The sequence below is a fragment of the Lissotriton vulgaris genome, chromosome 6, assembly GCF_964263255.1.
Source record: "Lissotriton vulgaris chromosome 6, aLisVul1.2, whole genome shotgun sequence".
Classification (NCBI taxonomy): Eukaryota; Metazoa; Chordata; class Amphibia; order Caudata; family Salamandridae; genus Lissotriton; species Lissotriton vulgaris.
Genome location: NC_141694.1, coordinates 105,647,554 through 105,660,620, shown reverse-complemented (window position 1 = coordinate 105,660,620; position 13,067 = coordinate 105,647,554).

Here is a 13,067-nt window from a genome sequence, read left to right as displayed (position 1 = left end):
GGGAACCAGTTCATCAATGGAAACAGAGGATAAATGAAAGTCATAATTGATTTAACCCCTTAAGATATGTTTTGTTTGGTAAACCGATGTAATTTGTTATATAGGGTTTCTGTTCTTTCTTTCTCGTTTTTGTAAACTGTACCGTAATCAATGTACTGTTTCTATAAATTTCTTTTTATAATTTGTTCATCACTTGATTAGCATATGTATTAGTACTCTGTGTAATGCCATACGTGTGCCTACAAAAAATTCTAATAACAATATTGGAAAAAAAAAAAAGGACCTTAAAAGTCACTCTGGGTTGAATAGGGAGCCAATGGAGTTTCATCAAGGCTTTCCCCACTGAAGCCCGCCTGGGAAATATCTATACTATTATTATAAAGAGAGAACACAAACCTTTTGGAAAGGTAAACTCGGGAACCACAGCGCCAATCCACACACCCAATACAGGGTGTGCAGATGGACATAGGCTATAGAAAATAAAAATAAAAACGTAAATTTTAAAATATAACTTAAAAAAAAGTAGTGCCCTGAAAGTAGCGCCGGCCGCGACGCTGACGGCCACGACGTAGCGCTGGCCGCAATGTACGTGATGCCGAAGAGGAGCGGCGGTGAAGTGAGGAGCTCGGGTAGGAGCGGCGGCTCAGGTAAGGCTCTGGGAGACGGGACGGGAGGGAGCCGGTGCGGGAGGTTGGCTCGGAACAACTGCGGTAAGGCTCAGGGTCTGGGGGCAGCATTTCAGGCTTGCGTGCACTCCCACCCCGGCCCCCGCCCACCACGACTTTGTCCGGAACACGGACAATGTCGTGGCAGGCGGGGCCAGGGCGGGAGTGCACGCAAGCCTGAAATGCTGCCCCCAGCCCCCTTCTGCCCCGGGCAACGATGGGGCAGGCTGCTAGTATATATATATATATATACATATATACACATATATACTGTGTCTACACCCAAGCCTTAAGTGAGAAAGAGGGAAGTCACTGTTAAGGTAAGCTGGATAATAGGGGGAGTGTACTGAGTTACTCCTTAGACTTAGGGCCTGATTCCGATGCGATTAAGAAGGCCTCCTAGCAGCATTTGCTCTGTCCGAATCGGATCTGGAACGTGTCTTTCCAACCGACTCCAAAAGGTTTCCTACCAACCGAGTACGATTCGAGTTAGGCATTAGGAATGTCACAATCCGAACCCGACAGCATTCAGAATGATTGAGCAGTGCGGAGCAGAATCGTACTTCTCTGCATGCCATGTTTCCAAACGACCGAGTATGATGCTGGATCCCGACAGCGTGTCCGAATCATGCCGTCCAACTCCAGTTGGCAGTCAGAAACAGACTTTGGGGCCCGTAGCTGACCCCCCTGCACCCGGAGCCTTCCCAATCGGGCCCATGGGGGTACCCTGGGGTCGCCCTTACCAGCCATGCACAGTGTGGCAGGCACCAGGGGCTGCCTGCACAGGATGCCCAGTTTTCCTCAGCCAACCCTTTCTTCAATGGAAGCCTATGCATTCGTTCAGAACATAGGCTTTCATTGAAGTCAATGTGAGTCCAACCAAATTGTATCTGGAAGCATCCGGATGCATCGGACTCGGTCAGTCAGACTCTACCAATCCGAGTGGGTCGGAAACTATTCTCAAACCCATTCGGTCAGGAAGATTTCTTAACCGTATTGGAATTGGGCCCAAAGTGTCAAAATTACCCTCTAGTTATTTTAACTTGTCCTTTTATTATTTAGATACACAGAGACATGTTACCTAGTGTCCTGAGAGGGAGCCTGCGTCAAGGACCCACACTCAGAAGAACCAGACTAGACAAGAAAGTTGTCTCTTTTTAATCCACTTCTCCTTTTTCCTGAGTACTTGTGAAGTTAGAATTTTCTGTCAGGATTCTGATGTAGTCAGTGGTTAGGCGGCATTGTGAACTAGCTTCTGGGATCACATATCACTCCCACAGGATTGCACAACCTGAGGAGCAGAAAAAAGAGAAGGTTAATGCCACATTCTGGTGAGAGAGAAAATAACATAATACTTGGAGCAGAATCACAATTCATAAAAATCTTATTGGGTTCCATACATATGTATCATGTCACATGAATACAGAGACATATGCGAGCTAAGTTACTTAAGAGCACTAGAAGTTACACCTCAGAGCTGTCAACGCTGCTTCCAGGATATGACATTGGTCTCTCAAGCACGGTGCGCCTTGCCCACATACCATATTCATAGTTCTTCCTGCATATAGCCAATACACACACATACTGTTTCCTATCAAAATTAGTCAGCTGAACCAAGATGGGAGGAGGAATATGTGATAATGATATATACCTTAAGGGATGTGTGTGTAGTGGCAGCAGAAGGGTTTAAGGTTATCTGTTAACAGCTATCATAGTACCTTACTGGTCGGTGGTTGTAGGTTGTAGGCAATGATGTGTGTACTTGGAAGACCAATACATCCGTATGAAAAAAAGAGATATATCTCAGAAATCATTATGGCTGACCCATTATCTCTCCCAGAAAGTGACATAGTGGTCAAGAATCATCTCAAAGTGATGAAGTTTGAATGGATGCCCATGTCATATACTGAGAATAAAAAATATATATAAAAGGGGAGACCATTGTCATCCCTGTTATTGAACAAGATGCCAACAGGTTAGTCTCACTTGAGTAGAGTTTGGTGAGTAAGTTAGTGAGTGCAGCTAATTGAAAAACAGTTAGGGTACAATAAAACAACACCTTCCCCACTGAAGAGATTAAGGCCAACCAGGATGACTAGTGCATGGAATCTGCCTTTTCTGCATGATCACCTCAGATTTCTTGTCTTTTTATAGGCCCTGTTTTTGCTATGATTATGACTTTGTGCACTGTGGTACTGCCATGTAGTGCCACACTGTATGTCTGGGGTCACTAAAACAGTACTGTAAATTTTCACTCAAGTGGGTTATTTCCCTTTCTGGTAAGGCCATTGTAAAGTTATGCAGAAATAACGTCAGTGGTGTGGAAGTTAAATATAATATGTGGGCTTCAGTGTGCATTTGATATGGCGCAGTCTGCTGTCTCCCTGAAACCAGCACAACGCGCAGGCTGTCTTGCTGCATTGCGTTCCATGACTTTTGAGTAAATCTGGGCCAGGTTGTCCACAAGACCTTACTGCTCTTCTAGAGAAAACTCAAAACACTATTCTCCAACCTGCATCTTAAAGCTTAACTCCTTCGACGCTCATGACGAGCTCAGCTCGTCATGATGTACACCTCCATACACTCATGACGAGCTGAGCTCGTCATGAACAATGGGAATTATCAAAGATCAGCACAGGAGGAAAATAACACTAGCATTGATGGTGTTAAATGACTTTTCTCCTCCCTGGCTATACAGACTGACTGAACTTTCTCCCTGAGAACTTGAAAAATTCCTAGTTCACCTTCCACACCCGTTTCTTTTTCCTTTACTTTCTTTAACCAGATTTTCTAATATTTGCAATTTTTCTGCCCCACTCAAGTTATCCATTTCTGCAATATATCTTCCAGAATATATGACACGTATTCTTCAGGAGGACACCAAATACTCCTTACTAAAGGAACTAAATCATTTACCCCCAGATGCAACAAGAACCCATATTGCTATTCCTTAATAGCGAAAAATAACGATTCGCTATTAAGGAATAGCAAAATGCAATGCATGAAGAAATCTCTAAAAAAATAGCGATTTCTTAAACTTAATTATTTTTTACATTCAAATTGCGAGTCGCAATTAAGGAATACCTCCCCATTCATTCCTATGGGCGAATGAATTGGAAGACATTCTCAATTTGCGAATTGCAATTAGCGAATCGCAAAGTGAGAATGAGATTCCAAGGGTGCAGGGGTGTCCAAAGGACACCCTGTTGCACTTCTGAAATTGATCTGTGCACATATGTTGCGCACACACATGCCCTTAGGGCATGTGTGTGCGCAACATGAAACTTTGAAAAATGCACTTTAGTGCATTTTTCAAAGTTTTTGCAAATTACCATGAAGTTCAATCATGGTAATTTGCAAGCCCTATTAGCGAAATCGCTATTTTTTTTTAACTTTAATGCATTGCATTTAAGGAATCTCAATTTGAGATTCCTTAAATGCAAGTAATCGCAATTTTGCGATTTCTTAATTTGCGATTTTTGCATTTGGTGTTGATGCATCCCAAATGCAAAAATACCGGTCGCAAAGGGGCAGATTCTGAGAATCTGCCCCTTTGCGAGTGGATTTTACCTTGATGCATCTATGCCTTTATTCCTAAATCCTGTGACTAACACTAATTTATTTTCTCTTTTTTTCTCCACGACCTTTCCCACTAAATTTGAACCTCAGAACCATCTTAAATGTGATGCCTTGGAAAAGGAAAACCAGTTTATTGGTAGCATAACATATACTCTCTGAGTGAGAAGATGTGTTGGGCGATGATTGGGGTGACATGGAAGCCATATGAGGCGTGTGGCTAGAAAGGTCTATAACAATTGGTGTTATTGATTAGAACAACCACAGAATCTACCTAGAGAGATCCAGCAGCAGACAGGGAGCGTGCTTCAATAAAGTCTGTCTCCACAAACAGGTCCCCAAATAAGAACACTGTTGGGCTTGACCTTAACCTTTCTTTTATGAGGAGGAGTCATTAGAAGCTGAGAGCAGACAATACAAGAAAGGACTGACGTTGCTTTGCTTCATATGAACAGTGATGTTGACATACGGAGACGTTCTATCACTGCCATAAAGAAAATGGTAAAAAATGTGTAAACACAAGAATACAAAAAATCTATGTAACGTCGCCAATATAGTGCTGCCATGCCATAACACTTACAGTGGGGCAGATCGCTTTTGCTGGGTGTGGTTTATTATTAACGTTTTTTTATGTGCTTAGATGCTCGAAGTGTGCGATAAGAGGTGCCAAAACTGTGTCCCAAAAGGGTTGAAGTGGAGCCTCTGGGCGAGGGAAGAAATGGAGTGATGGAACATCTGCACAAAGGCTGGAAACCTTCATACTGAGAGAAGGGAGTGAAGTGCAAGGAACGGCCTGGCCTTGACAACAAAGACATAGGTGGGAACTAGTTGGGTTCTATATAGCACAGGCAGGCAAACATGGCCGACAGTTATTATTTTGCAACCACATCTTTGTAATCACGCTACTGGTTTGTGAAGTGTTGAAAAAATAAAACAGAGAACATTACATATTTCTTGGTTAAGAATTTAAATTCATCTTCAGAGAAATCTAAAAAGAGTACTAAAAGGCAAATTTTATTTCGCTGGGTTTCCCTCATTTGTTTTCCATTTCCTATACCTGTGTTCTGTTTCCCACTGACTATTTCTTCTCATCATCGGTTGTTTCCACTCCCCCGATCATGGAATGCTATTTCACCGGTTTCTTGCCAGTTCCGACTGGAAGCAGCAGGCTGGCACTTCTAAGGAGGAGGCGCAGCCAAGGTCCTCCTCAGCTTGATGGCATACCCGGGGCCCACCCTCGCCTTCCTCCTTCTCCCCTAGCTAGCCACTGAGAAATAACAATTTCTGAGATAAGCAAACATCCTAATTGCGCCTTGCCCGTGACATCTCGAGAGTCGCGCTGACGGAAGTCAAACCGCGGTAGAGCGCGCGAACACCTACAGGCTTCCGTTTCCCTTCTGTCGCGTGCTCAGCCGTGGCACCAGGGGCGCCGGTGTTTGGTTCCTGTTTACAACTGAAAGCACAGCGATGAGCGCGCTCTTCAAAACATCTGGTAGAAAATCTGCGCAGCAGCACCGGCGCGGCTATCATCACATCTGTCACGACTACTCGCTTTAACTTCTTTTGTTTTTTTTAAAAAAGAGTCTAACTTTCAGGAGCACAATTCAAAGACATAGAAACAACATCTTGCGGCGAATCAATGTGCAAAAAAAATCAAAACATATTAATCCAATATATGTCTTCTGGTAAACATTTAATTAGCCCAACCAGGAAAGTGTTGATTATATCTCTGCCATGTGAACAACTGTAAGATTGAGCTATGACGAATGACTATTATAATAAAACAAAACCAAACGCTTTATTTTTTAACACTGAGTCTGACAGGAAATTTGAAATACAAAAAAACCCTAGTAAAATCAGACAATTATACAGGGAAGAAGAAATATTTTTTCCTGCACCTGTGGGCAGTAAAACTTTGTGGGGAACAATACTCCCAACAATAGCTCTGCTGAACGAGGGGGGGGGGTGGGGAGCTCCAGTGGGGTTGCTCTGTCACTGTGCACAGGTGACGGGCAAGAGATCCTGACTTGGTCTGGAGCATGAGAGGCCCCCTCTATGTACTTTGCAAGGAGGCTCCATCAATTATTGCTATGCCACTGGCACTTTTAATACTATTTCATGCAACATGGCGCACCAAGTGAACTTGCTGTGTTGCATTGCATGAACAGGAGGGAGCTGAAAAGCACAATATCTAACAAAATATATGGCTGTCTGTGATCTTCAGTTATCTCCTTGCTCTGGCACATGTGTAGCTGCCTGGTGCCAAACCAAAAAACCCTTGCGCCATGGTGCAAAGGGTGCCTGCGTTACGGGCAGGATTGTTTTTATGAAGAAAGGAATGGATACCTTCCTGCACAAAAATATTCCTAAAGCCCAGATTATTGCTGTGCTGCGTTTGTGACAGAGAGAGAATGGAAAGGGGCGACCACTCGGTCCCCCCGAACGTATGGTGGAGTACCCCGATCCCCCCGGGAAACCATTTTGGGCGGGAGGCGTGTCCCGGCTGGTATGCCCGAAGCGGCGTAGCTGGGGCGCGCCTTTTCCCGCCCAAGAAGGGGTTGTCCTAGACACCGACACCGCCAGCCACGCCCGGGGGGCGGATTGGAGGAGGGTCTACGCCCGCCCGAAGAAGGATAAAAGGAGCGACAAGCCAAGGAAGCATCCTCTTGTTCCTGTGCTCTGAAGCTGCACCCCCGCGTTGCACGTGAGCTCGAGACGGAACGAAGAGCCAATTTTGAAACTTGTAATTTCTCTTTTTTCTCTTCTAGCGCTACAAGTCTTGTCCAGGACCTTCCATCTACGTGAGGAAAATGCCGGGCAAAAGGGTCGCAAAGAAGGTTAGCACCGACCAAATGCTCCGTATGCTGATGAAAGACATGGCGGAGATGAAGAGGAAAATGGCGGCCAGGGATGGTACAGGACGGCCAAAAAGAACCATCCCAGGGGCGGTCCCTGCCGGGAGAAGAAAGAGGGCCAGGAACGGGGCAAATGAAGACGAGGTCCCAGTTCCGGAGGCTCCCCCGGCGAGCCCTCCCAGACCGGTGGAGGCTCCTGTGCCGGTTCCCGACGCGGGGCAGCCGATCCCTGTTGTGGTTACCCCTGTGAACGAGGGGGACATGCCCCCGGAGTTGGCCGCCCAGCTGGCGGCATGGTTGGGTAGTAACAGCGTGGGTTCCGTTGCTCCAGGGGACACGGCCGAGGAGGCCAAGCAATTAATGAGGCAGTTGCGGCAATCACGGGAGGCCGCAAAACCACCTTGTCCTTTTGTTTCCCCGCAGGCGCCCGTGGGTCAACCAGGATCAGGCGTTGGTACGGCGGGGTCGACAGTTACAGCGGCAGCTTCAGGTAAGCCATTGCCGATGGTTGGGGAGGGATCGGTACCTTCGAGGAGGGAGAAAATTGTGCAGCATATCCCGAAGGAGGTAAAGGAGAGGATATGGGCAGACAAATATGTAAACATATTTTCCTTGTTGACCGATCACTACGAAATCGAGCATGTAAAAAATCCAGAAAGAGTTTCTGCATCCAAGTGTGTGGCTAGCCAGGATGGCCGGTTTTAGAGTCGATGAACCGATAGGCAATTGGGGCAGAGCGTTCGGAATGTTCACTGCAATTATGGGGGAACGTAGGCCCGATTTGTTGGGGGAATTGGCTGTGTATCAGACACGTATCATGGGTTTTTATGAAACTTATGGAGGAAATCAATGGTTTGCCTATGATAATATATTTCGTAAATCCAAGGAACATGATTCATCCCTGACATGGGATTGTTTTGACTCCATTACATGGCAAAATATGGAAATGGGGAAGTCACCAGCATTGGGGGGTGAGATGGCCGAGTATTCCCGTCATTCGTCAGGGACGCCCTTTCGAGCAAGTTCCAGCAATGACCGGAACTCAAGGAATAGCGGGAGCACAGGGAAACAAGCATTTACAATGCAATGGTTTTGCCTTTGTTAAAGTTAGAGCTATTGGCATTGCTCTTGACATTATTTTTATTTATGTTTTTTGTAAACATAAATAAATAATCTCTTGCCCCTCTTCATGAATGATGAGATTCTTTAAAAGATGTCGGTATTTGTCTAACAAGGTTCCTTTTAAAGTTAAACTGACTGCTTGGAGCTAAGGAGTGGGTGTTCCCCATTGAAGGCGATTCACTTCTGCGGTTCTGGGGAGAAGCCGTTCAATTACTGGTTGCAGGGCACCATTTATGTATTTTGTCATTTATGTTTCTGCTGCATGCAATGCTTAATTTGAACCAGTGGTGCCAGCGCTGCCTCGGCATTCCCCTGAGCGCGACGTGGTCTTGCCTCATGTTTGTACGATTGAAGAAGCACGGGCACACGGACAGCGGGGGCGGGAACGGGCACACGGACAGCGGGGGGCGGGAACTGTCACAGACGAAATGAGACGGGGTACAGCAACGAGACACGTAAAGACGTAAAAAAACAAAGAGCCACGGACAGCGGGGGGGCAGGAACGGGCACAGACGACAGGAGACAGGAGTGTTCACTTTGTTGACTGTCCATAAAAACTGTTCCACATCTGATGGAGGTACAAAGTTGGACTTTGGACTTGGATAACTGTGGCTAGGCTCTTTTGGATTTCATCAGAAAGCACTGTCAACTCCAATCATCACATTTGTGTCGTATCAGTATATCACTATTGTGTGTCATCACCTATGCACCATGTATATAACAAGCATTAGAAATGCAATAGGTCACGCTTTTTTTAAGTTAGAGCTATTGACATTGTAAATGGCAATGTTTTTTACCTACCCAGGGAAGATGGAGGGAGCAGCGGGGGGGGGCTGGCTGCCAAAATGCTCTCTTAGAGAGTGATTGGCCAAAAGTAAATCAAACAAGCTGAACCTTTAAAAACAAGAAACAGAGTTGCACTATACACATGAATAAAAACATTATCACGATTGATGACAGTTTGCAGCGTACATTACATGCCATTCTCAAGAGAGAGAAAAAAAAGTTAGAAATTGAAAAATGAACGGTTACTGAAGCTGGTTGTCAGTATGACCAGGAAAGGATGACAGAGTGAAAATGAGGAGGCTGGATTGATTTGCCACAAAATAGCACCCGCAAAGCTGTCAGTGGCAGGGATTGCACTGATTTTATAATATTAAAACCACTTCCCCACTTACTTTGCGGCACTGAAGTTCAAAGCCAATGTAAACACAGATTCTATTGCCTTTCTGAGTTGCAGTCCAAGACATGAAAGGACCGCTGTCCAAAGAAAACACACTCTGTTGAAAACATACCCTGCTTACTGCATGACTCCAAAGGATGCAAAAGAAACAAGAGGAAACAAGGCACACAGATGTGGATGGCTTGGCCTCAGGGGCACCGAAATGTGCACAAAGAACATGGGAGCCCACAAGGCTTGTCCCCCGGTGAAACGGTGGAGTGCACGCTCATTGTTTGCCTGCTTATATCAGTCTAAACTTGTATTTACAGGAAGATACTGATTGAGGGAGTGGGAAAAGTACTATATATCATGCATAGCTGCAAGGTTTCAGATTGCTGTGTGGCATTTTCATAACTTAAGTGTATTTATGAGTGACATTTCAACAACCAAGAGAGATACTTTCTTGCGAGCTAAGTCAAGCAATGAAGACGAAGGAAACATATAAATAAATATCAGAAATTACACCTATTTGAGCAACGTGAGTGCTCAAGGAAAGGCACATATTCATAGCAGAGGAAGTCAGTGTAACAGTAGGAGATCATGACTTACACCATAGCTGCCACGTTTTCAGATTGGTTATATATGACATTTCCATTGTTTCAATGGATTTATGATGAATGAAACTGGGAGTGCCATTGAAAAAGCTAAAATACAAGAAACTTCAAACTTTTGAGCAGTGAGAAGGTTTAAACATTACTTGAAACTAATGCTAAACTCCAGAAAACCGCTTTCTAAGATGACCATTATATAAAACAGTTGAGGCACCGTTGTTCATCTCAATTAAGACAGTAAGGAACTCTTTTGCACCAGCCTGTATAGACTTGCTGTGAAAACTGCACAACAGCGCTGAGAAGGCGTGTTTTGCATATGTCACACTCCGTCCATTTAAGCTTTCTGTCGGAATTATTTTATATCAGAAAAAAAAATCAGTTTAACCCTACACATCCACCTAGCCCAATAGGCCCACAAACAGACACAAATAATGATCCCATATACTGACCTGCTGTCTCGAGATCGGGTGGCACTGGCGGCAGAACAGCAACTGAAAGGAAAGCTGCAACCTGCAACATCTGTGTCTCAGGGGTCAAATCATCATGGTCTCAGCTGTCTGCTGTACCCAGTGTGCCCTAACAATACCACGTGACACTAGGGCAGTAGTTTTAGCTTCAATGAAGCTCCGGGTCGGCCGCCCGTCCAGCGCCAAATTATCTACTGACTCACTCACGGACCGGACACTACCCCTACAGGCTTTACTTCTGTGCAGTTCTGGGGTCAGGAGGTGTGAGCTGCAGCTCTCGGTTCTTCAGCATGTTCCTACTGCTGCACACACTCTTTCTGCACACGGGTCAGTACACAGAATTACTGCACACACTGTAACCGCCCCTGAGCGCTGTATCATCTCACTGCACAGGAGTGACCCGTGCAGTGCAATTAAATAATGCACGTCTCTCTAATGCGATTTCGTAGTGCACTTGCACTTTGAAGCTGCATGGTCTCTATTTGCACTGCGCCCTGGGGGAACGTTACTGCATGCGCTCCGACTCCCGCTGCACCCAAGTGCTGCACCCTGCACACCAAGCCTAGGGCTCTTGGTGCAATGCACTGATCCTGGAGGTTGGTGCCCCCGCCTCCCTGGAGACGGGGCTGCCCCTCTTAACATCAGCAGTCAAGGGGAGAGTTAGCGGCCCGGGCCAGCAGGACATTAAAATTAATAAACCCCACCTCCATTAAAAGAAGTGTAAAGAAGCCCAAGACAAGCATACAGCGATGTTAATAAAGGCGCACAGTGGGAACTGTTTGATGCTATCATTGGTGGGAGGGGTGTACTTTAGAGGTAATGCAAAAAAAGAAACATAAAGGCACCGTAAATAAATAATTAAAGGCGTACGATGAGCCTGCTCCATGCAGTTTCGGAGGTGAGAAGAGTGTTCTTTGCAGAAAAGCCTCTTGCATGAAGTGAAACTATAATGTGCTCCTCCGGCAGTGTTAAGCATTGCTCTATAGCGGCTTATCCTGTGATTGTGTTTTATTCCTGTGGGGAGTAAATTGTGTCATAACTGGATAGAAAGTATTTTAAGTTGAACAGGGGTACTTGTGGCAGCCTTTGAAGATGGTAAGAGGGCCAGGTGGAAACGTTTCTTTGAAGGTTTTGGGGGATAGGGCCATTGCAAGCTGCGCCGGTGGGAGGGGGAGAAGCGAATACATGGGTCTGTGTAGGGAATCCACGAGATGGGAAGGGCACCTCGAGTTTAGGTTTGTGTTTGCTTTCGACATGTTGCTGCAGCACCCATATACTGCCCGCGTTCACGCCGTGGTGAATGTTAGTCCCTGGAAGTGATAGTAGATATCGATGAATAACAAAAGGAGCATACCCTGCTGTTCATGAAAATTCTGACGTCGCTGTTGTGAACCTGGCCCTCTATATGGCTGCACTAGCGCTCCACCAACACAGTCCGACCCTTTTCCACCCCAAAAATTGCTTGAACGCCACAAAAAAAACAACCTAAGCAGTAGCATTTCAGGCCACGCAAAAAAATTAACACCATGCCATGAAGCCCAGGATACAAGAACGGTGTGTCCGCAAGTGGCCATTGTCAAAACAGGAGGGGGGCGGGCGGGGGTGGGGGGGTAGTGTTAGCATTGCGGTCTGGAAGTGGCATACGGGATTGGTATTGAAAACAAGGCAGCGGAACCTCGAAGGATCTCGAGGCACCTCTAGCAGAGCACCGTGACGATCGGTCTGGGAGGCGAGCAGCGACAGGCTGGGCAGCCCAGACAGAGCGGCAGGTTGGAGAGGCACTTCTCCGGTCTCCCCGCGGGCGCCGCCATAGTGCTTGCCGTCTTCCTCTCCTTCTTCCCCGGGCTGCGGGGGGCGGGCACTTCCGGCCGGCCGCGCTAGGATTGGCCGGCCGGCCAGTCACGGGGCGGGAAACGGGGGAGAAGAGACAGTAGTGCCGGCAATGCCGGACCAGACACGGGGGCGTTCCCGGCGTCCCGTGACGTCGGCAAAAGCCAAAGAATGTCGGGAACGCCCCCGTGTCTGGTCCGGCATTGACGGACAGGCCCCTCGTCCAATGGCAAGGCTCCGTTTACGGAGCCAGCCAATCAATGACGAGGGCCGAACAAAGCCACACTACAGTTCTCATCAGGTTTTCGCCTGCGCCGAAAAGATGCGCAGAGCGCATCTTTGGCGAGGCAAAACCTAAAAAGGGGTCTGCTGGAGCTTTAACAGGGGAAAATGTACTAGGCCACAGGGTTCTTGTAAATTCAGGCACGAATGTTCGGGGTGTGGCCAGTCCTCCCATCCGGAGAATACGTGCAGAGCCAAGACTAGTGATACGGGGAGTAGGGGTAGCGCCAAACAGGTCTGAAATGGTCCAGGAGGCGCCGCTACCGACCCCGGTTGATATCATGGCAATGATCCCTTGGCTAAACGAATACCCAGATCATACCTCCGCTGGGGTGTTGCGAGATGGTTTCTCATATGGTTTCCGCATCCCGGCGGGGGATTTTCAGGGTGAAGCACGATGTAAGAACCAACTATCGATGCAGCAGAATGCGGCGGTGGTACAAGCAAAGATTGGTAAGGAGGTGGCCCGAGGTCGGGTTGCTGGACCATATGACAAC